Genomic DNA, 25,839 nt, shown 5'->3' on the forward strand with positions numbered 1-25,839 from the left:
AATAAAAAGAGAATGTGGAAAACAGCTGTCAGATTGGGCAGAATATGAATCCTTCCTCACACAATGCTTAATCTTTGCTTCCCATTTACACATAAAGCAATAAAGAAAATGAGACTGCAAAAAAGATAAATGCAAAATATGTAGCTTTTCCTTCTTTGATATGTCTTCTTGAAACTTTGGGGAAAACCGTGTATGTGTTGTGACGCTTAGTTCCCAGTTCTCTGTGGCGTTGAGACATCCTGATAAAAGTGAACAGTATTATTCTTTTATAGACTGCTCTGTATCTCAGAAATAAACGGAGTAACATGTGGCAGTTGCCAGGGTAACAATTTTTTTTCATTATGCAGAAAAAAGTCCAAGAATAAAACACGTGTAAAATGGCAGTGTGGAAAACAGTGTCATATCCAGTCTCATATACTCAATTTGCTTTTTATGGTTTTCCTCCATAGCATTTACATAACAATGAATTAGATCTGTTTCAGCTTTTACCTTGAATTTCTCTGTACTCCCGTATTTTGCCTGGCTCAGGAAGTAATTTAAGCATTCAGCTTAAACTGTTTTGTGCCCTGTCAAACTATCTATACTTACTGTCAATAAGATATAGCTGGGAGTAGCGTAAGTGGTGATGATGTTCTCTGGGTGTGATTATCAGGTCGCGTAAGCAGAAATGAAATCTAATTTTAAAACGTGTTTCATTCACTTAAATGTGAGTTGTAATCGGTCAAATTCCATTAAGCATCTATCTTGAATATGAGTATCAGTGGAGTGCCAGAAGGCATTTAGAAAGCTGAGATTTTGCTGCTCACAGAGGAGCCCGGTGTGGGGCCTGAACAGAAGTTCTTATTAAGGGAAACTTTTTTGTGCTTGTTTTGAAACATGTTTGGTAATGAATTCCGTGAGTTGTTGCATAATGAGAAAAGATCGTTGTAAGAGGAAATAATTGTATCATTAACATTTAGATTCGAACTACATGCAAATACTTAACCCCATTAATGGCAACAAGCAGGCTTTGTCAGGCATCTTTGTAAAGACCATAGCTAAGAAATAGTTAATGGCACTATGTTGGTATTATTTTGGTGAAACACTTGGTGCTTCTGAAACTTCATTGCATTTTACACTTCTGAATTTAGAGTATACTCATGTTGGGATATTGGTTTAGTAACTTGATATAATACCAGTGATTAATATAAACGATATAATTTAATTTTTGCAGGAGTACTTTCCATAAAAAAACATTATCAAAGTGTAGCTTTTACTCATTGTAAAGAACAGAGTTGCAAATTATCTACATAGATAATGTATTCTCTTATAAGAAAAATACTTTAAGGGCTTCCTGACCCTCCTTCTAATCCTAGTACCAAATAAATCTCATTACAATGGTTTTATGTATGTTCAGACCTTCAAACTGAAAAAGCTGTCTTATATAGTGGATAACACCAGAGCAAATTCTGGAATTTGGTGCTGCAGCTAATTTTTGCCCTGTTTTACATGTAGTATAATAGCATTGTTCTAGTTCGTCATCGTTTGCACATTCCTGTCTTTTTTTCAGAGCTTAGGACTAAAAATGGTGTTCATTTAACCATCTGTATGAGTGTTCTCTAAATTTTCAGTGACTCTAATTGACCAGTTCATGTTTCTTAAATTACTCTGGCAGAAGTAATTACTGGGTGGATCTTGATATTGGAGATAACTCTGAGAAAATCAGCACAAATAATAACTCTAAGCAGGCAAGATTTCTCAGCAGAATCCCTTCTTGTGAAACTTGTTGCAGGTTTATATCATGCAAAGAGTGAAACAGATTAAATATATTCACTACATGAAATAAAATACCACTCTAGGAACTGCAAGCTGAAGTTTAAAGCTTAACATGAAGTGGTTATTATGTTAATTCTTGTTCACAATTGTTAATGCTGTATTTTCAAGACTGTGTATAAATCTGTAGTATATTCAGCATCATATTTGTGGAATACACTGAACACCTGGCTGAGCAGAAATACATGGGTCACAGACTAAGGTGGTAAAGCTCCAGGGAATTGTTCTCCCCTACTAGAAAATGGATATTTTCTGTTACCTGAATAAACATTGTGTTATTTTAACAATTTAAAACAAAATAGGAGGGCATTTAAAGAATTGTTTTTGTATCTGTTGGGATGTGATCAAGGTACCCTTGTATTGATGGTTAACAACAAAGCAAATATTGCCTCATGTTTAAACAGTTTTATTTTCTTTGTAGCTGTGAGCAGTCTATCAGACTGTCCACCTTCTCAAAATTTTCAGTTCCATACCACTGGATGAGATACCGAACTCAAAGCGTGTAGAGATTAGCAACGTTCCTTCCACCTCTGGTAGCATCTTAATTACTCTCATCCAATGCAGTCATACTGAGCCATCTAAGCAGACTCCGATGAAGACAGTGATACTGTAAATTGTCACCTCTGTCAGCAAAGTAGCAAGCCCCTCTACTGAAAAGATCATAACACCATAGGATACTTCAGGTTGGAAGGGACCTCAGCAAATTTGTAGTCTGACTTCCTGCTCAAAGTAGGGTCTGCTTTTATGTCAGATCAGCTCATGGAAGGTAAAGTTTTATATATATATATATATATATATATATATATATATATATATTTGTATAAACCTTTTATCAGTTTCTAATAGAATTGTAGAATGGCTTGGGTTGGAAGGGACCTTAAACATCATCTAGTTCCAACCCCCCTGACATAGGGGAGTCTTCTTTTTCTTATTATTTTTTGTAGTGTTTTCTCTGTCTTTGTGCTATTGCTAGCATTGATATAATGACATACCAACACAAGACATTGTTGGGATAACTGATATGTAAAACGTTTAAAACAAGGACTACAGAAGTTTAATCCACATCCACCCTAAGTAAATAGAAAGATTTCTCTTGCTTTCTGTGAACTTCTGGTAAGCATCAGAAACTGTCAACGCAGTGATGAAAAGTAACACTTGAAAAACAGAAAGTTTAAGATTTTTTTTAAAAGAGCAAGGTCTTGTTTTTCTGTTGTAAACTTAAATACCTGTGTTGGTGTAACTCCACTGATGGAGCTTTACTTTACTTCAACTGAGAGGATGACCAAGGACCCTAAACACACTTGAGAATTTGGACAATGTATGGGGAATTTAATCTTTCAGCAATTAAATCTTTGAAATTTCATGTAATTTTACTTCTTTATTCTATTTATGGTTTTATTGTTACATGATACCTGGAGAAGGTAATATTTAAATGCTTTAAAAAGGCAGCAGGATCTGGATTGCAATGAGAAGCCTCTGAAGGCAGTTGCAGCACTGACGATCAAAACAACAATAATAATCCACCTTTATTAAAGGAAGTTCTTTTATGTAAGTACCTAAATATAAATTAAAAAAAACCTTTCTCTGACTTCCACTTTCAAAACCCTCAAGGCAAATACACAGTTATAAGAAAAATCGTTCTATTCTATTTGAATCAATATTTTTCCAATGAAATCACACATTTTTTATGGGTGTACTGTACTATATAAATAATACAATCCTTTTAGAGCAGCTTCTAAATCTAACTGTTGAACAGGAGAAGTAATAGGTGTAGAAGTGGGAAATGAAGCCTAATCATAGAAGCTATATAGCTATATAGTATAGAAGCTGTAAGTATTATAGTTTCTATTCTTAAAATGCACTATTGTTATTAATTCTGGAAATGGAGACATTAAAATGGGCCTATTTCTTTAAAATACTTTAAAAATGGTAAAAAAAAAAAAAAAAAAAAAAAGACTATCTTTTCTCCATAATGTCAGTGACATCTGGGCTAGCAGCTTGAGAGCACAGGTCAAAATATGTAAAAAGAAACAATTCTGTTATTTTCATTTGCTTTGAGATTTTATTGCCCAGTGTGACAATAATGATCATGGATAGAATAACAGAATTACTGAGATGTGCTAACTATAGGTGAATGGAGCATTGTATAAGTAATAGGCAAACATTAATGTCTATGTTAGACATCTTTTTGATAGGCTGGAGAGGATGGATTTATGCAGCAAACGTGCAAAGATCTGAATATCTGAATATCTCAATATGAACATTTATTTTCCAAGGGATAAAACTCATTAATGGATAAAAGGAAGGTACATGAGGCTAGAATGGAACTGGAGAAGATAGGACACAAATCATGAACAGTTTGGAAAAAAAAAATCTTAGTTGCAAGTTATCTGTTAAGACAAAACAATAAAGAGCAAAAGCTTTATTGGAAGTCCCTCCTCTGAATGATTGGGAAGTTGAACTCATACCCCTGTCATTAATAGCAGTAAGAATACTTCTTTGATGTCCATGCTGCTTGAACAAAACTTTGTACTTTCATCATACATTTGCTAATTAGCCATAGACCTCCCCATCCCCCCCAAGTAAATTGATTATGGCAGTTCTAAAAACTGCCTAATCTTATTCTGCTTACTCCCAGGTAATAAACTGACAATTTAAGCACTGATGTTCTTCATGGAAAAATGCCTAACTACAGTCGAGTGAGATATGAAATAGGGGGACCATATGTTTCCATTTTGGAACATCAATTTACTTTCCATGAGTTACATTTCAAAGTAAAGTTTGTCTTAAATATTGAAAAGGCCTGCGTCTCCTTATCAAGACTGATGATATGCCATTTGTTGTTTCTGAGTATTCCTGTTTCATCACACAGGCAAAACAAAATGTACAATAGTTGCAAAATGTTTGCCGTAATTCTGCTTAATTAAACTCCATTTGACCCAAAGTCAAGAATTCAGCTTGTTTCCAGGGTCTCTCAGTGTGGTGCTCGAAAAACTACCTAGCCAGCTTTTCTAGGGGATACGGACTGATTCCAAAGTTGGCTTTGTTTTGTTTTGTTTTGTTTTTGGAGCTGGCTAAGTAGATTCCTTTTCATCTGAAATCCTGGTTTTCAGAAAGTTTTGGATCTCCATCTAGGTGTTTTAGACATAGAGGCTGTGTCATAATATGTATAATAATCAGGATTATTCTAAAAAACAAGAAAAGGTCTCAAGGATCTTTTACTTTGTGGCATTAGCAGAAGTGATCCAACATGATGAATTTCATGTTTCTGGATAGAAACATGATGGAAGCACCAAAAAGCAAAGAGAAAAAGCTTTTACAAATCCCTTCTGCATCTGTTGACATCGATGGGAATTTTGCCATTTACCACAAATGGAAGTAAAATTACACTCAAAGATAGCAATTCTGAGGACCATCTGTGAAAGGTTTCTGGATTGTTCTATCTAGTGTGGAAATTTTCATGGTAACAGTTTCATTTGTGTGTTTTTAGCAGATAGTTCTCTTATAATTACTTTTACACATAACTCTGTTAAAACAATGTTAATGGGAAAGTAGAAACAAACACAATTAGCAAAAAATCAAGAAAGAATAAAAGATAATTTCAGTTGAGACTCCCACGATGGTTTTGATCCAGCCTGCTTTTACTGAGGTATTTGTATGGAACAGAAATCAGCAGCAATATACAGTATCACCAGATTTAGAGGTACATAAGAGGGCAATTTATGTTTTAGTATCTTTGAGTAATGGCACAAAATTATAGCTAACGTGAGTTTTTAACTAGATTTTCTTTGGCCTATATCTTAAAGTTGTTTTACCATGCTCTAAAGGCATGGAAGTGTCTATACCAGCATGGACACAAACACACTAGCTCTCCTGACTGCTGCTGAAATGAAGCAGTGGTGAGGCTATGGTAGGCTTTGTTCTGAACCCTGGATTATTGAAAGCAAGTTTAGGTTTTATTTTACCAGTAACAAACAACACTGAAATATTCAGGAAAGTTCATCCTATTAGAATTAGTCTATGCACTAATATCTAAGGGGATTGCTTCTTATCTGAGTGTGCATCAAGTTTGTATGGTGTATGTCCAAACATGTACGTTACTTTTGGGCCTGTGGAAGTGAAAAAAGTAGGACCAGTGCTGTGCCATACCTCAGATTCATGGGCTGTTCTTTCTGCCCAAGAAAAATAGTCCAGCAGCTTATCTGCTGCTCTTGAAGAGCAGTATACTTTTCCATATGTGTTTTGGGAGTTCAGAGTCTAATCCTAGAATACTGTGCTGAATATCCTTTTTGTCCTGTATTGCACAATAAAAATGGAATGACCGAAAACGTGTTTTTGTCTGACAGAGTGTTGATGACTACATAGCAAAGCAACATTCAAGAGGGTATGTTACCTGAATTATACGTGCTGGGTGAAATTGCTGTTCAGACAACCATTTCTAGCTTTACAGACGATTATATTTGCAATTACCTAGTTTTGTCTTCTCTTACCTCATAATGATACCTCTGTAAAGTGACATAATAGGCATTAGTCTTTTCCTTTCTCTCATGTGCTGTAGTGTTTTAGCCTTGTGTTTGTACTTACCAGTAAGTAACTGGCCAAAAAAAATTAAAATGGAGTGAACAGTGAAATTGCTGGATTCCAGGAGAGTGTCATAAAACAGCTACTGTACAGCCTCAGCTGTCTTCTTTCAAAGTTAATATGGCGCATCCATTGTTAGAAGAAATAGATATGCGAAAAGGTGTAGTACACTGAATGTATCCAGGATAAACTTAGAGTTTTATGCTTCAAGAGTAACCTAAATAAATAGCTGTGCTTTGTTATAAACTGGTATTAAATGGGAGTTATGCAGATAACGTCCCTCAAGCTACACTTGGGTAATGAAATTACTTGGCTGTAATTCTATTTTTCATACTGAAAGACTTTTTCTGTTGGTTTAGAACTTGCTAAGGGGAAACAGCATATTTAATAAACCCATTGTACTGTTTCTGAAACACTTTTGCACTTGGGAGGGAGGAAGAATTTTTGAAAGACTACCTGATTTCTGTACGGAACGTGTGAAATGGCAGTTTCATGTGGTGTGGTGGGTTTGGAGGGGTTGTCATGGTGGGGAAGAGGTTTTTCTGTGAGGCTCGGCCCCGCATGAGTCTTGGCTGGAGTGGGTTCTCCTGTCTCTCTGCTTGTCTGGCCAGCAACATGGAGCTAGCTGGGGTGGAAAACTCAGCAGGTAATTCTGCACTTTGGTAGAAACATGGGGAATTAGCTCGCTGTTAAGTGGCGTCTGCAATTGCTGATGCTTGACATGACCTCGAGAGATAGCTGCTTTCCAGAGGGGAGAGGAGGTTCAGGGGCTTGAAAGAATGTGGCCACAGGAATGAGCTTAGGGTGAAGAAAATGAATAAATGTCTCTAGTAGATTTACTGCTACCGTGACACTGACTAAAATGTTTGAGAAAAGTCTCTGTTTACGCATAAAAATTATCCCTCTCAGGATGAACAATTTTATTAGGACTTCAGGTACAGAATAAATCACATAAATATGATATAAATAGTGGCATGAATATATATCTGTTTTCAGCAGAGATGTGGTATTATGCAGCAGAACGAGGAGACATTTGTGTTTATCCTTATTCAGGGAACAAGTTAAACATTTGCAGTTATTTAAGTGCCTCCCAAGTCAGGGATATATTTCTTTGTCTCTCTTTAGTATGGATGACTTTGCGTTTTAGCACCAGGATGACAAAGCCAACCTGATTGTCAGCTGGAGTTTCCTTGAACATCTCAACACCACTCTAGAAGAGCCCTGGCAATTTCTGACCTTTGTGTTGCCATTACACTGCCTTTGTAAAGACTATTAGGGGACTCATCTTCTTTTCCCCAGGATGATGGCTATGTTGTGATGATTTAAAAAATGTCTTGGTGCACATCTTTGCTCTTCATTGTGTGTTCTACTACCTGGTGATAATTCTGGATTATTGTTCTGTAATTTATTCAACAGGCAACTTCTGAAATTGTCTGATCCCTAGGCAGAGAACTGTATAAACAATAATTTTTTTTTTTTCAATACTGATAACTAAATAGCCAGGGAAATGTTTGTGCAGTTAAACTTAAGACAGGTATTTTTACCTTTCTTCTACCACATGTTTTAGACTTTGGAGTATTTCCTTGCAGAGTGTTATTTGCATGACAAGAACACTCTTGTTAAAGATTCTTGGGTTAATTCTAATAATCAGTAGATACTTTGAAAAAAATAAATAAAATTCCTATAGCATTTCACTCAGCTTTGCAGTATTCGACTCTAAGTACAGGAAAGGGAACTGCTAAATGATTTCTTTTGTGCCAGTGTTGTCAAAAAGCATTTCCCAGTTTGACTAGAATTGTGGGAGTTGAGAGCAGAAAAGAGGTAAAAAATCTTTTCTGTTCTAAATCAGAGGTCAGTAGAGTTAAGCTACCATTAAATTTGGGGCAGATATTTTAATGAATTCCATAAATACAGCAGATGAATAGAAATAATGGGAGTACAGAGATCTTATTTCCTTTGAATTATAGCGTTACTGCTTGTGGCCAAGCAGTTACAGCAAATAGGCTGGCTGAAAGTTTTATAGAGACAAATCTTTGGTGAAGAAGAAATATTTCCAAATGAATGATAATCATTTCAAGAACGCAATGTATAAATATGTGTTTATGAAATTAAGCTTTCCATTCATTTTAATATCCGTGCAGTTTGTGCTTTGCAACGAACCAGTAAGCAGGTTTGGGAATGCTAGGGGTGAGAGCCCATCTGTAGCTTGTTCTTCCAAACACTTTGTAAATTAAAGCCAAGAAGTCATAAAATAGAAGTAAATGAGCATGATAAATATAATCCTATTTATAAAATGATATATAATTTTCCATGTATGACTACAGCATGTCTTTATTGTGAGAAGAAAATGTGCACATGTTGACTCTCTTTATTCCTTTACTATTCAATTTATTATGGTAGATTGATTATATAGTACCATCTTCCATGTATAAAAAAAGGAAATCCTGTCAGAATAGGGTAGTCAGATCAAGTAAAATTGTGAAAGTAGTTTGTGTTTTGCCCTCATGAAAGTGCTCTTTCTCAGGAGGTGGCACACTCAGCTCCTCCAAAAGAGCCCAGTGTGGAAAGACTTTATTGACATCCATATTGTCAATATGCATTCCTCTGGTGCAGATGAGTACAGCTCCATGGGCTGTGCTAATGATACTTCATCAGTTCAGGTCAGCTGAGGATAGGAATTTCTTGTGGTGACACTGATGACATCATATATAGATTTGTTGTGGTGACATCAATGGTGTCATTTTTAGATTTTGTGTATAACACTGAGGTTCATACTGTTTGTTTCAATAAAGTTTTTGGCATCAAGAGCATTAAGAAACGTTCTTGTGAACAGTGTTTCACAACAATGGCATTTAACAGTTTGTGGAATGGTCAGTTGAATAAGTAAAAGGTAGGGTAATTTTGTTTTACAGTTACATTACAGTTTTAATGAGAAGTATTGATTTTCTATTAATACTAATGTGCTTAATGACCTTTTTAATGACATCTGTCACTACTGTTTCTTCTCAAATTCTACTGACATTTTCCCTTCAAAAAAAAAAAAGGGGGAAAGGAAAGGGTTTTAATTGTTTATTGTATTTTTAGAATGAGAATTACTGTTCTTTTTGAGGTAATATGGGGGCTTAAATACATGGAGGGGGGTGTTAAAAAAAAGAAGAAATTCATGTTTTAGAAGTTACACATTTTTGGACAAATCTACTTTGGGAAACAGTTGCTTGAGTGCTATGCGTCCAACAAGTTTTTCACTGTCAAATTTTGCTTGTTCTTGTTATGTAGAGTTTGTCGAATTTAAAGTGGAAGGGTTTGCTAAGATATTTTTTGGCCTTGTCTCTCTCAAGACTTTTACTTCTTTTTCTCCAGCTTTTAACGGTACTAAGTGAAGGAAGGATATATGAGTAAACTGAAACATTGATGTACCGTAACTTACAGAATACATATTTCTACACTTCAAAACATGCTTGATATAGAGTTTGCCTTAAAAACCTGCTTATGTTCTTCTACAGTGTCAGCTGCCCAAAATCTGGCTATTAAACACCAGCCATTTAAAGATATAGTTGTTCTCACCAAGCAGCAAAGCTTTTTTTTTCGCTTTTTTTTTTTTTCTTTTTCCTGTGGAGTAAGTATTAATAGAATAAAGATTAGGGGGTAAGAGTCACAGAAAGTGGCTACAACAGTGCTAAATAGTTTGCTCTCACTTGCAAACACTTAATTTTGTCCTCTAGCGTCAAGGGATGAGTGATCACAAGTGACTTGCAGGATTTATTTTCATAAGCTGCTTTTCTTCATCAGTTGACAAAGATCATACGTGATACTTATGATCTGCATTTTAGGTAGCGATGTTGCCTAGCTGATCTGCTCTAACCCTGGCGCAAAAGGGGAATGGTGCCCTACCTGCGGTACTCCGGGCGGGCGTGCTGTGATGTCATGCTGGAGCACACCGCCCCGAACGGCGGTACGCCCGAGTTGCCATAACAACATCAGCCAGTCGTTGTCTGACACCACAACGTTATCGCAGGAGCTTTTAGGGAGTATTAGCCGAAATAGTCACCAAACATTGGGGCTGGTGTGCTAGTTCAGAATGCGTGTGCTGTGTGCTCAGACGGTGCATGTGCAGCGTGTTTTCTCTGTACGTGCATGGTTGGGATGGCCAAATTTTTCTGAAACACTTTGGCTTATCTATATAATATCTTAAAGCAGTGCATTAGAGTGGCAAAAATCAGTGCACGTTAGTGTGAAGTTACCCACAGTTACTTAATTTTTACATTAAAAACCAGTGAGACTTAAATCAGAAAAGCTGAGCATGTACCGTGATATATAATAGAAAAAGTTTCATCCGAGTAGTCCTTTGCATATACCATGAAGAGATCAGAATCAGGCTTTATCTCCTTTTTGCATGCTATGTTCTGTAAAAACACAACCCAGTAGCTTGAAATTCTTGTTTGAACAACGAAAATGCACATGTAATGTGGGTGGAAAAGGGATATTTAATGAATTGAGCCAGAGACTGTGGTTCACATAATAAAATAAACCAGCTTGCTTTAAACAGATTTCATACAATCTCTGAAATAGAGGAAGCAAGCTTGCCAATAGCAGGAGCTAATGCTTCAATATCTTTCATTCTGTACTCTGAAAAGGAAACCTCTTCTTAAGCTCATTCATTTTCCAGAGGGAAAATCGAATGCTGTGGCATATTGTCAGAGCTGCTTTATTGTCACCATTTACAAAGGTCACCTGAATTAATTGACTTCTTACCATACATATTGTTAAGCTACCCGTTTCCTGACATTTATGGAAAGGTGGCAGGCTTACAGCCATTGGCTATCTGTTGATGTTTCACAATGTTTGTTTTTCAAAACACAGTAACTCTAAAATTGCAAGTAAATAATTGCATTGCTGCAAAGGAACAGATTCTTTATGATGTTCTCTAGGGTGTACAGAGAGGGGGTTGTTGGTGGTGGGGAGAAGTAGAAGAAATAATCTAAATACTGAGCTGTTTTTAATGCAGGCACAGTATTCTAAAAAGCAAACAGGAACATGCAGGACTATTTAGGTTGTAATTTTTCACTTTGAAGCACACAGCAGATAGCTAACCTGTCTTTTCCACAGCATAAACTAAAATCTCTCTCTGGCTTTCACTGGTGCATGAATCACAGATCCATGCTGATGGACTTTACTGAATATGTTTTCATCTGAAGGCATACTAGGATACAGTTATACTGCATGAAAGAAATGACACACACATGAGGCAACAGTACTGCTGGCATGGAATTTTATGTTGATTAAAATAGTGAATAATTACTGTCTTTTTTTCTAGCCCCCTCCCCCCAGCATTTACTGCCCCCTTGGTCTCCTTGTGTTGGGCTCTTGTCTTTCTGAACAGCAGTGCTGGGCAAAAACTCAAACTAGACATGTGAAAACAAAGGCATGGAAAGCAAAGACAAACACTTTTGAGCCTTCCTATACTAAAAGAGGCGAAGCTTTTATAGTGATGGATTTGAACAAGCAGTCTCCTTATATGAAAATACACTTTGGAGACACCCTGCTGTGATCCTGTTAATTACCAAAGAAGATGAGAACTCTTCTGCTTAATGCGATCCTTTTACCTAACGCGTCTGTTCCAGCTGCATCAGTAATCAGACGTTCACACTGTCCCTTCTGACTGGAAAGGGGATATTTTTAAGCGAAGTCATTTGCCACAATCCTTAAGATGTAGCCTGGCAGAAATTCAATAACTGTTTGTGATATGCTCATTCAGCCCTGCCGCTCAGTGGGTTTTAGGTCCTGACATAAACAGCATTTCCCTTAATCCTTGCACTGGCGAGAAGAAAGGAGGCTGTCCTGTGTCTTGTTTTATTGGTTTCAAAACACAGAGCAACTGTGTAATTTGATTTTGCATCCGAAACATCAGGGGGAATGTTCTCCCTTTATAATTTTCTTCCCTTTGATGTTCTTTCAAGCTAACAAATGCACGAATCTGATACTCTCACAAGCATATTTAGGTTATCTCTGGCACAAAAAGCAAATTGCATTTGCATTTCCGTTCTGAAAGTAAAACGTGAAAATGCGCTAATAAAATAACTTTGCAAAAAGAAGAAAGGAGAAAGAGTTTACATGTTAAAATAAAAGGAGAAAAAGGAAAATACAGAGGAACTTACCCTACAATAAGAGTAGTTTCAGAGCTGGAGGAGTTCTTGCATCTCGGTAATTTTGATTCCTTAGTTCAGGCAACCACATACTTGTATTAAAGCCAGAGTCTGAGCAGACGTGCATACGTGTGGGTGTACGTCTAATGGTATATAATACAAAGATGTATCTATCGATATCCTACAGCATGAGAGCCTCTCGGTGCTGCCAGCTGAGATCCCTTACGTTTGCCAGGGCGCTGTTGCTGCCTGGCTGGCTGAGGCTCGCAATCCAGTGGGGGGAGAGTGGGAGAGGGAAGAGCTGCTCGCTAGCTTTTATTTCTCCTTGTTTCCATGGTGGTTAGCGGTGCGTCGTCCACCCTCCCAGCTGTCACACTGACATGGTGCTGCCTGCTCAGCGGTCATTAATAACCGAGCCCCTTCCACTCCCCAGAGAGGAGCCAATGCCTCGGCGTGCCCGGCTGCGGCGTAGGACGCGCGGCTGCGCCAGGCTGGTTGGCCACGGGAAGCTGTCTGTTACGTGACACGGCTCCCCGGGTACGGATGCACGAAGCTTGCCTTCGCACGCTTCCAGAGATCTCTTCCGATTCGTGGGAGTCGCAGGGCACGCTTTGTGTTTTTGCAGAACGGCTCGGGAAGCTTACATGCCTTATTATTTATTTATTTTTTTAAGGGTACATAAGCATATGAGGATGTTATCTGTGTTCGGCACAACTGATCGGAGATCGCTGAAGTTCTGCAGAGGTTACTGCAGTTCAGGGGATGCTGTCTGCTGAACCATTCAGGAAAAATGCCCCCATCCGCCCTGTCATTTTGCTGCCTTTTTCCTTTTTTTTTTTTTTTTTTATAGTTTAAGAAAGTCAAGGATTTTTCATACTCCCCCTTTCCCAAATTTTATAAAATATTAAATTTTATTGCATATGCTTATCAACAGAAAGTAAGAGCGATGATATACCTTTTTGAGAAATAAAAATTGAGAATAAACCCGGGAAAGGGTCACTGAAGTAAAATCACTTTCTTTTAATCTCTGTCTCCTTCTTGGCCATCCAATTATATAAACAAAGGGCTACACAGATTTTACCTTTCCTTCCTCCCCTCTCCCTTCCTTCTTCCCTTCCTTTTCCTTTCTCTCTTCTTTGTGTCATATTCTTTGGTGAAGATTCCCCCCCCCCCCCCCCCTTTTTTTTTTTTCTCTGTGAGCAAAGGGCATACAAACTGTGGAGGTTTCAGACATTGTAAAGTAATTCAAGTAATTCCCTTTTTTTGTGTGTGTGTGTGTTTAAGGGAAGTCTACACTGAAATTTATTATCCCTTCTAGATATACAAAACAATATAGATGCTGTTAGGAGAAGCTTTTTCATTGTATATAGTGTTTTATGTGAAGGAAATTACTTTGTAATGGCAGATGAACAAAAGGGAAATACATAGAGTTAGTTATCAACAGGTCAGAACTAAGCGTTGGCTGCCTTGCATGCATTTAGCACTCCAGCCCTGAGTGGGACAGGCCACCCTCTAGTGGAGCACAGTGAAATGTGGTTCTCATTTCACGTCTGCTGTGTTTGAAGAAAGAAAGCCTCGTGGTCCTCTCTAACTGTGAAAATTTTCTGAAGGTTAGCAAACAACGTAAATTCATGTACTTTTTGCAACAGCAGTAGCACCAGATTTCTCCTATAAAATGGTTACTGTTTTATGAATGCTGTGTATCATTTTGATTCACTTGGACTCTGGGATCGTGGACTGCATTAGTTTTGTTTTTATTTTGTAAGAAAATGATTTTACACTTCGCAAAATCACTTATTATGAAAAGTGAATTAAGGTACTGCCAAATTCTTCAATAAATTTCTGTTCGTTTTAATTGGTTAGGGGAAATTTTGCAAAATCAATCCTGACTGATTCACCGGTACTTGAATTGTTGTGGCTGTAATTAAAGCAGCTTTTTTTCCCTTCTCCATCAAATTTTTGAGTCCTGCAATTAGAATAAGTACAGAGAGCAACTTTTAAAAATCTTTAAAGATGTGTGCAGTTCAGGTTTCATCCATGCAACTGAGCATATACGAAATAATGGTATTTAAGTGAGAGGCTGAATACACATGCAATACTCCAGGGTGGGAGGAAGGCCGTGTGGCCCTTCCATTTTTTCCCTTTTTCTTATTATAGCCATTGTTTGTTTGTTTGTTTGTTTGTTTTTAATTTAATTTATTTTTATTTTATTTATTTTTTTAACCACCCAGAAGGTGGTTCAAAGCACCTCTGATAGTATTTTAATGTTCACCACCATGAGCTGCAAATGTGAACTATGATAAACTTCCCAAAGTGAACCTATGAGCCTTCCCTGCTGCCTGTTTCCTATGGGACAGCACTCAGGATGTGTTAAGGAAGCACACCCAAAAGCCAGAAAAATAAGGCCGCTTGCCAAGCTAGCCCCCATAGGAAAATGGAAATTCTGCCTGATCCCAGCCATGTGGGTAGTTGCACCTGGCCCAGGACAAAAGATATAAACCCTTGCTCTAGCTATTAGGCATTGGGTGGCCTGGGGGGTGAGGAGTTAAAAGAAAAAAGAAGAGATTTTCACAGTCTGGCCCAAATGAAAAATAGGAAAAGGTTAAAGCCAACAAAGTACTGCTACTTCTCTGATCTTATCCAGTGGAGAAATGAAGATCTGGAGAAAAGGGAGTAGGTAGGGACTGCTGTTGTTCAGCGTAAAGGTTTAGTTAAGTTTAGTAAAAGTTAGTAAAAGCTTAAGTTTTTGCCCCTAACCTCACATACTCACTGTCATTCATGTAAAAATTTGGCCTTCTAGTTAGCATGAGACTCATGTAAAAACCTATTCAGTGATTTGACATGTGAACTTAAGATTATATAAGTGTTTCATTTTGGTTGATTGGTATGGACTGTGTAATTAGAAGGCTAAATAATTAAATCAGCTAAAGTATACTTGCATAAAGAAAGTGAGTTCTTATGATAGACTATATGTGCAATTAAAATACCTCCTTGATAGGCGTACATTTTCATATTAGTTAAAATGTTATTATATCATAATAGAGTTCTGATTCATAAAAAATGAAATAATTGAATTTTTTAATTAGCTAATGCTAAGGAATACATTTTTTTGAACTGTCTGCAGGTGAAAAATACCTTTTATAACAATACAGTCATGATGATTAAGGTTCATTAAGTTATTTTCCTGTTGATTTCACCGTGATGCGTGGTGGTTTTAAAATAGCAGTGTAATCTATTTCACCAGAATTATATATATAGCTTATTTGGTTACAGGACAGAAAAAAAAAATCTCAAACTGATAGAGAGGTGATGAAAGTAATGTGTGCTAGCTCCAGGTATTTATTCTGCACACATTTTATCTGATTACTGGGTCCACATGAAAATAAACTAAGTATTTATTTAAACATTTAGTATGATGAATAAAATCCTTAGTTATTAAAATATAGTGGTTCTATGCATGCATTCTTCTTAAAATTGAAAGGGGATTTCAGAACTTTTGTCATTAGGGTGAAGCATCTCTGGGCTTTAATATCCTGTAGGCTCCCTGTGGGTCAGGCAATTAGCAGAGACCATTTCTGGTATTCTTAGGCTCTGAGTACACAGCTGTGTTTAGAATGCAGCAAGGGCAGTTAAAAAGTGAAATAAATACTATGCAGTTAAATGGAAAAAAAAAAAAAAAAAAGCCCAACCACTACAAATATTTGACTTAAATTCCAGGATGAAACACTTTATACTACAATTAGCAATTAAAAAATTCTTCTCAAGTGCTTATCCACACAGATTACGTTCACATGTAAAAAAAGCAGACACATTTTGAGTAGCTTTATCAATTATGAATACGTGTGCCACTTTCTTGCTTTCTGAGGCACCACAGTGACAGGCAAGAGGGGTGAGTGGCGACTCTTTGCACTTCACTCTCCCTTCCTGTAGCCTTTAGTGTAGAAGAGGAAGGAGCTGAGATTTGAGAGGAACGCTCACCAGTTCTGCAAAGCATTCCCTTCATGTATCTTCCATGTCAGGTGTGGGGTGATGTTCTGTTCTGAATGAATGTCAGAATTGCTCGGATTCAAGAAAATCTATCTTGTGACTTCATCAATTAACTTATTAATTGACTTATTAATTATAGGCACTTGTCAGGCATGATTTGCCTGGAAGAGGAAAAAGTGCCATCGCTTCCTGTAACCCCGTTCTAGCAGCATTTTCAGTGCTGCTTACGCAGTGTCGTTAACCTGACACTGTCGGGCACTTCTAGATATTACGGCAGCTAACTGTTGACATTTTCCTAAGGGCTATGCTTCCATTACAGACAAGTAGTAACTTTTATTAATGTGTCTCCCTCTGCGACTGAACCATTTTTTCAAGGCACAAGTAAAACTAACGTTTCTAGCTCTAGTTCTTTGTCTTTTTTGAAGATGAAAGGCTTGTTGCCAACAATGAGTTCAAGTTTCTGAATGCAGTTGTACTTCATAATGGAAAGTGTTGTGCTTGCCTTACTTAACCTGCTGCCGACTCTGTTTTATCAGATCTCAGAGTTAGTGTTGATAGGATGGAGATAAAGCAGATGGAAACAAATCTAGGCCGTGAACCTGTAAAGAATTTCATATAAGGAAAAGTTCACATCTCCACAAAGCACCAGATACTTCATTAAAAGCTATGCAAGTAGAAGGTGCTGTATGACTTGGCAAAATCTGGAACTGAGTAGTAATAGGAGCTGAATAGTACAGGCAAATTCAATCGTGTGATGTGGATGAATGAAAGCTGTGGTGATGAGCTGATGCTTATCTTGGTGATCAAGTGGATTTTGCATATTCCAGCAAATTTGGCTATTCATGTAGCAACTGTGCTCGGTGAAACAGAAAGGATAAGATCCCAGGCAAGAACTATTGTCTAATTCTTCATTATAGGTCCCACTGCTCTAGTCAGCCTTCCTCAGGAATAGTCTGAGATCCAGAAAGTCTTAATGTGTTTTATTTATACTGGTACCTACCAGGTCTGACTTGGAGGGATATTAGAGTTCTTCTGTTTTTTATCCCTGGCTCTATTTTAATAGGCAAGAATCTCTGGCATAGCAGCATCCACCGAAGGCTGGGAATGAGTCACACGTAGCAACCACAACCTTGCTATGCCGCGTGGGAATCTTAATGAAGATGGAGTAGTGAAAAGCAGCCAGAGAATTCTTATGTGCAGCTGGATTAGGTAGATGAAATATGAGACCTGTAAAGAGGTTCTCAAGCTCAGTGTATGTATTCAGCTTTAGAACTGATTGCACCTCTGTATGTTTATGTCTTGCTTGTGGTCATACCTCAATTTTTGTAAGCTATAATAACTGGATATAATTTGTTGGTATCTTCTCAATGGTAGCTCTTGAAGACTGAAGTGTTCTTGCTGATTTCATAAGAATCTGCCTGTCGTTCAAGGGACCCAGTGCATGCATGGGATATACCTTAAAGTGCCATGGTTGTCTGAGTTAATCAGTGTCTGCAGTTGATAAAGAAAATGGTGGCAGTAATGATTTGAATATAGGGTCTAGAACTTTCATAATGATTGTGAGCTGCTATAGTTCTTACAGCTGGTGGTAAGTCGTGATTTTTGTGTCCTAATCAAGAGGATTTTCTTCATTTCTTTGCTCAAATCTGTTTTACTTTCTATGGAGAATTAACTGATTTTTTATGCAAAACAGATTGACCCTTTTTCTGTTAACACTTTGTGGTGTGGAACATAATAGATGATCAGTGAGAGGGAACCTCATTCAGAACCTCAAATCTTTTTTTAATGGTTTTTAGCTACTTTCCCCAGTAAAGTCACATTTATTTTTTTTAAGTATATAGGGCAAGCCATAGTATGTTCGTCAAGGGTAGAACTTCAAACTTGGGTGAAACTAAACAGACACTATTTTGCTATAGTTTGTCATGGTTTAATATTAAAAATGGATGGACAATAATACTAATTCTAGATTATTTGCTTTCATAACTATTTGCATGAGTTACATTGCTGATTTAGAAATCTGTAGAAACACAGTCAGTAAGCTAAATATTAGAACTAGAATGTTGTTTTGCTTTTACTTTTTTTTTTTTTCTCTGAGACTAAGAGAAGTATCATAGTAATTTTCTCATGCTATCAATAGTGTTCTCAAACAGTGGTCATGGATAATTGCTATGAAGTTATTTTGGCGGTGACAAGAAACAGCATGGATATGGGCAGCGTGTGTTCAGAATATGGTTAGCTAATGGTAATCGAATACACTAAACTATTGGAGTGTATTGGGTACCAAGTTGAAGTTCTTAGTACTTTACTTACACAATTTCCTTTTTTACAACTTACAGATCTAGAAAATTAATTAAAAGGTCACTGGAACATACAACATCCTTACTGGTTAGAAAAAAAAAATTGTTTAATTATGAATGCAGTAAATGTTTTCCTTCTCCTCTGTAATTTGACTGCCAAAAACTGTGGGTGCACGTTAAATATATTTTGTGGTATACTTCAAAAGTTATCTTTACATTAATAAGTTGGAAGTAGAAAGGATCGTGTACATAATGACTTACTGGAGGAGGAGCTGTTTCAGAGGCTTTCACATAGTTCCCATTACTAAGGAAACCACTTATTTTGTCTGTGCATGTTTTGAATAGATCTCTCATTTGAAGTCTGGTGCTCAAACGCTGAGAATTGCATTATAGCACTGAGAAAGAGGCAAAGGAGACAAAAGAGGCTTAGAAACATCACTTCTTTAAGGAGCACGGTCGAAGACTATTGCATTACATGCTTATGAAAGTGTACACATCTGTTTATATTTCAGGAGTGTATATGTATGCATTTTAATTGCTTTGTTCCTACTAAAAAAAGAAAAAAAAAAACACAACAGAATGAAGGTATTAATCAGTAAAACAAGGCACTTTGCATGCCTCTGTTGTAAGGACACTTGAGAAATCTGTTGTACCATTTTGGTAGTATCAGATATGAGTTCTAAAATGAAATGTGGTGTTAATTTGAAGTAGAAAGAAGTGCCTATCCAATGACAATGGCTAAAACAGTGCTGTGAGGATGGCCATGGATTCAACAGTTGACCAGATTTGTTTAGAAAGTGAGCCTGTGTTGGCAAAATTCCTGTTTTAAGACGTGACTACAAACTCACAAACATATTTACATTATATTAGAGTCAGCACATTTTTCCCATATGAATAGCACCTGTATTTTGGTCAAGAACTGACTAAACACTTGTCTTAATAAGTGAATGCAAAATCCCCCTATTATAAATTGCATGTTCTCAAATGATATGCTCAGAAACAAAAGGTTGCTTTAGTACCACCAGAAGAATCTGGTTTGAAGGGATATGTATATAAAGTGTAAGTATTTCAATTACTTGGAACTGAGTCCAAACTATTCCTCAAATATTGGAATTGTTCACAAATAAACTGCAAGTGTCAGAGAGTTGTAGTAATCTAACAGATTGACAGGGAGCTGTAGGAAAATTAAGTCTGTGGTCAATAAATGTTCTTATTCAGCATTTCCAATACTTGAATTAGTTTATAAGTTAGTTTTTCTGTCAAGTGGGACAGACAACTGAAGACAAAGACAGAAATTCGCATTTTTCAGGTATACAAATCCCATGACTCTGTAGGATAATGTGGCAGCAAAAACAGTGCTACAGAAAGTTTATTTTCTGTGAAAACAGAAATATATTCTATACTTTGAAAGCGTTAGTGCCACTTTGATATATTTTGAAATGAAGAACCTTAAGTTGTCAGCAGTTTGGGGTTTATCTGATGTGTAATTATTCTTAATATACATTGTGTAGTTCATATGCCATCACAGTTGACAAGGGATTACTTTTAAAGCTAACATGCTTTAAAGGGATTTGTTTGTGCATTTCTGTGCACAATTAATATGCAGGCATTCCCATATAGATTTTCCTCATTAGCTCCTTGACTATTTTATAAGGGAGAGAATGACAGCTGTGTTAAAGCTTAAATGTCCTTGGCTTGACCTAGTTGAATACTTTTGGTGAAAGAAAATAAATGTCTTTAAATTACATAGAGATATCAGGACTCGGTTGTCTCAGCTAAGAAATATCAATTTTTAATATTCCCTAGTATTTGTGTTGTTTCAGTGCTGTACTGGTATGTTTGCTTTCTGCTGCCTTACTGCGAGGATTCATAACATGTCTCAAGGTAAACTAAAAGCATTGCTATTCATTATCCTTAAATTTATGTTTGCAGCAAGAAATAAGGTCTTTGGTGTTTGGTAATACTGACAATTTCTTTTATGGTGTAACTGGTTTGTTTCCAAAAGAGTGCATTCAGCCTCCAACTCTCATCAGTACTATCACAAAAGAGATTAAATCAATATTTTTTATAAAATAACTGGGATAGGAACTTTCAGAAAAAGCAAGGATTTGTTTTGATACAAGAGTGTCGGTCTATCTGGTGAGAACTCTAAATGCCTTTGGAGGACTGGAGGACACATAAGAGTTAATAATTAAAATTGTAATCCTTTTTACCAGAAAAGAGAAACTAACATTTTTTTTAATAACTGAACTTAAATATTTGGTTAAAAAATATAAGATGCAGTAGATACAGTAAAGAATACTACAGTCCCAAGTAACTTTTATAATGACATCACTGTGAGGAGGAGGTGAAGGACAGGCAGTAGAGGAGGAGGGAGTTTTTCCTGTGATAAGCATCTCAGAGGAGCATAGGGATATCATTCAGAAAGGTTGTTTGAACTTCAGTAATAGAAATGGGATTACACTCCAAGTAGTCTACGATGAAAGGTCATTTGGAGCCAATAACATGCAATTCTGCTGTAAGTTGTGGGCATATTACTTAGAAATAACTGAGGAGGAGAACATATCTCTGTATTACTGGCCGATCAAGAAGTATGAGTTGACAAAATGGCACAGCTGTGAAAAAGGCAAATATGATCCTAGTATGCACTCCAGTAGCAGTAGGGAATTAGTATTACTTTGGACACCTCATTTGGAGTAATTCATTCAGTTGTGTTTTTATGCTTGAAAAAAAGGTGAACTCAAGCTGGAACACATGCAGTTAAATACTGTTTAGATGATGGCAAAGCCCACGTTACAGAGCAGTTTATAAAACCTTGCCTTGTTTGGTGTAGTAGAGTCAGAGAGAAAATAAGATTCCTGCTGATAAATACATTCTGCTGATACACAATGAGAGGTAAAGCTAGCCAAAGAACAAATGTGTAAGTGACTATGATTAAATTTAAGTCTGGAAATTAGGAGAGGTGTTTTTCTGTTTGCTTGCTTTTGTTTGTTTGTTTAATTCTTCAAGTTTGAGTCATTACATCCTGGGACAAATTTCCAGCGAAAATAGTTTGGATAGAAAAAACAGTCAAGAAGATACCAAAATAGTCACAAACCAGATGAAACCAGCCAACCCCAAAAAAAACATCAAAACCAGCCAACCAACCAACCAACCAAACAAAATATCCGGCCTTTGAAGATACAGTTTGTTATATTTGTAAAAAAGGTATGTTAACAAATAACTGACTTCACACTTATAGAAGAAGGGGCTAGACTTACCATTTTAGCAAGGTCTTTTCAGTCCTTTAAAAACCTTACTTAGCAGATTTCTGTATAAATCCCATCCCTATCTATTATGTTCTAAATTCTATTAAACCGTCTGTGATAATCTGGAATATTTGGAAGGATGGAATTTTCTAACTCCCAATCTGGAGAGAGCACTGTTGTTTCAGTTGTAAAACACCTTCTCTCAATATTTACCCCAGCAAGAATAAGTAAAGAAAATATAAGTTTAGTAATTTACAGTTACTTACCATTATAAAATATTGGTTTACCTATCTCTACTTAATAGTAGTTGAGTGGCAGTGCAAAAAAAATTGGAAGAAAAAAGGAAACTAACATCCTGCATTATACCCTTTGATTTCCAGTTCTCTTCATATTTTTGAAAACAGTAAAGACATTGATAATATTCTCTAAAACTAATTCTTATCCAAAGGCCTTAGATTTTACCATAACTTTTGTTCCTGTCTGCCAGTTTGATCACCTGATACCTGTTGTTCAGGTAATGTTTTCAGTAACCTCACGTGTTTTTGTTTGTTTGTTTGTTTTTAGTTACTGTGACAGATAATTAGGGTTTCCAGGTTCAGCTACATGGAAGTCACAAAAATCCTTGTATGCACAAAAAGTACATATAAACCTCATTATCTTAAAGGCAAAGTCCAAATGCCCCAAAATTACCTAATTTTTTTTTTTTGATACAATCCTTTAGCAATTTCAGTTTGCTGACATCTACTTTTTCTACGAGTAGCTGCAAGAAATAGTAATAAATCCACTTTTTAGATCGTTCTATATTTTTTCATTGGGCCTTAGGTTGAATTTCTCTAGCAAATAGGCCACCTATGTATTCAGCCATCTTTTAAAGTGGCTTTAATAGGCAAGTGCATTAACTCATTTCAGGTTTTCCTACAGAGGGAGATTCATCATGGTAACAAACTTGATGATGGAAGAGCGTACTTTTCTCATTACTGCTAATTCAAATGTTGTGCCAAATGGGCTTTCAGGAACCGGAACACAAATAGATTTGGCCGTAGTGAAATAGTATTAACATTCAAACTGGAAACCCAACAAGTTAAAATGCCTGGGTTGAAGAGGGGGAAATCAAACTGCTGATTCAGTGTCAGATTTTGCTAAATGTACTCTCAGGCCACATATTTTTATCATGGTTACTGTTATTTCACATGAAGAATATTGAACTTAATATAAAGGAGACTTTATATTGTCATTTACAAATGTGCCTCAAGAGTGACCTAAATGGTGGATAATTTGGTATGTCAGGCAGGAGACTAACTTTTGACCAGGAGAGGAGATTCTAGTAATTCCATTAATTCCGCTACCCCCTCCTGAGACTCTCTCTTAGTCCTGGGTGTGAGTGCAGCTGCCTTTGGAAACAAGCCAAAACCTTCATTGCTGCCTACACTGTACTTCAAAACCTTTAATTGAATATTCCTAACTTGGCTAATCATAAATTACTTTAGGCTTTGAATCTCACTTTCCACTGATTCAGGTTCCCAATGCCCAGTCTTTCCCTCCTCTTTGTGGCCGTGCAAAGAACATTCAGTTGTTTTCTCCCACCTTGCTCCTCATTTTGAAAGAAAGTAGTCGACCCTACTTTTGTCTGAAGAAGAACAGAACAGAATATCTTGAGTTGGAAGGGACCCACAACAATCATTGTAGTCCAACTACAATAGTAGTCCAAACAGACCATATGTCCAAGGGTGTTGTCCAAACATTTCTTGAACTCCAGCAGGCTCATTGCCGTGATCACTGCCCTGGGCAGCCTGTCCCAGTGCCCGACCACCCTCTGGGTGCAGAACCTTTCCCTAACACCCAGCCTGACCCTCCCCTGTCCCAGCTCCATGCCGTGCCCTTGGGCCCAGTCGCTGTCCCCAGAGAGCAGAGCTCAGCACCTGCCCCTCCGCTCCCCATCATGAAGAGGTGATAGAAGTCTTGATTGACACTGACAGCTCATGTCTTTGTCCTGGCTAGTTTCTTTGTCTTTGCTAGCTTCTGTCTTGAGGGATGTATATTTCAATCCTCTGCTTCCTGCTCAAGTTTAGTGAAGGCATCTTTAGCACAAGCCACTTTCAGAGATGTCAGAGGAAAAGCTGGGCCTTCCTGGTTGTGTGGAATCCATTTCTTCCTTTGCTTTTGGTTAAAAGACCCCTCTGAAGGGGTCTGCTTTAACAGTGCTGAACACATGGCCACTCTGACCCCGGGACACAGCCGTCAGCCCAAGACCTGGTTCCATATCTGCTGATAGGGATTTCCCTTCTTTCCATACAGACTGTGTGTGGGGCAGTCAGGGAGGCCTGTATGGACACATGCTGCGTGATCAACACCTGCCCCCCTTACTGCAATGCTTCTGGAGTCAGATGGTGAAACCCTGTTTCCGTTTAAATTGTGGGAAGGTGAAATCAAGAGTGCAGTCACATTTTCTTCTTTTTGATGGGATGGAAGGGCAGAAAGATGTAGCAAGGCATGTAATTCATGGGTAAATGCTTGGAAAGCTTGTAAGGCAAATGGATTGAAAAGTCAATGTTGTGGCTATGATAAACTGGTGAGAGAAGCTTCCATGTGGCATGTGTCAGTATGACCTTCTCCTTGCCCACTTTCAGCACAGTTGTACTCCAAGGGCTCTAGGGTATTTGTGGCACCAAACATCCAGCATTTCTCTATGCAAATTTTCATACCACTCTGTGCATTGAATAATTTTTTTCTCTATAAAGCTTGAAGGTCTATGTTGAGAATTTACTAAAGCCCATTTAAATATTTATTTATAAATTAGGCTGGCACCTTCAGTATATTTATGGTCAACCGTTATTTCTGTGTTTAAAAAAAAATGTTCTGCAGATTGCTTTTTTTAAAGGGAGTCTAAAGTTTTATGATCTTGGCTAAGGAGAGGTACAATATGAATTATTATCCTTATTCTATACAGTTTTTATGGTTCTTCTGAGTCAACCTAAATGACAAATTTCAATGCAAGTGCAAACAACAACAAATTAAGCCTTTTTTTTTTTTTCTTAACACACAAATCACTAGGGAGTTAAGATATGCTTATTAACTGGCTCCAACTCAAAGCAATGAGCAGGGTCCAAAAAGGTTCAGAATTTAAAACCAAGTGCTCGACATGTGAGGTATCTTTTGCATAGGTTAGTAACTGTGAATTACTAACTCTGCCTGTATTAGTTTGAGCATAAATGTGTCACAACCTTTAAATAGTACGATTAATCAACCCTTTCAGAAGAGCTCCAGTGTTAGAGAGCTCTATAATACATGGCAAATCTTTTTGTTCTGAGAACCATACTTCTATTATTTTACCTGTGTCTAAATCCTGGGAATATTAAAATCTTTCATAAGCTTTATAAAGGATTTAAAGAAAGAGAGAAACTGCTTTTAAACAATGAAAGGCTGTAGGTCTTTATTTTTGAAAGCATTCAATAGGCTCTATAAACACGTACCTTAACTTAATACTGCATAATTCAGTATTTCAGTAGTTCAGTGGGATAATGCTCTGGCTCTTTAAAGAGCTTGTGGAAATGAAACATTTTGCAACAACAACATGGGGCTTATTTGGTAGCTAATTTGCAATAATTTATTGATAACATCTCAAGGAAGCATGGAATCATTCTCACTTTCGTTGACAAATCATTCCATGACATATTTGTATGGGATGAGATAGATGGTGTAATAAAATCTTTTACATTATGGGCTTCAAAATTAAAGTTTTATAAAGACAAATTTACTACTGATTTTCTTGAA

General features: G+C 37.1%; 2 protein-coding genes across 12 annotated transcripts in view; one reads left to right on the top strand and one right to left on the bottom strand.

Moving 5' to 3' along the window:
- Positions 1-12,776, bottom strand: part of LRRN3 (leucine rich repeat neuronal 3) — a 32,832-nt gene extending 20,056 nt beyond the window's left edge. The window contains exon 1 of the mRNA XM_013199688.3: positions 12,549-12,776. The gene's annotated coding sequence lies outside the window, so the exon portion shown is untranslated. The remainder of the gene's footprint in view (positions 1-12,548) is intronic.
- Positions 1-25,839, top strand: part of IMMP2L (inner mitochondrial membrane peptidase subunit 2) — a 465,930-nt gene that overhangs the window by 220,699 nt on the left and 219,392 nt on the right. The window lies entirely within an intron of this gene.

The sequence above is a fragment of the Anser cygnoides genome, chromosome 1 (genome assembly GCF_040182565.1).
Source record: "Anser cygnoides isolate HZ-2024a breed goose chromosome 1, Taihu_goose_T2T_genome, whole genome shotgun sequence".
NCBI classification, from domain to species: domain Eukaryota; kingdom Metazoa; phylum Chordata; class Aves; order Anseriformes; family Anatidae; genus Anser; species Anser cygnoides.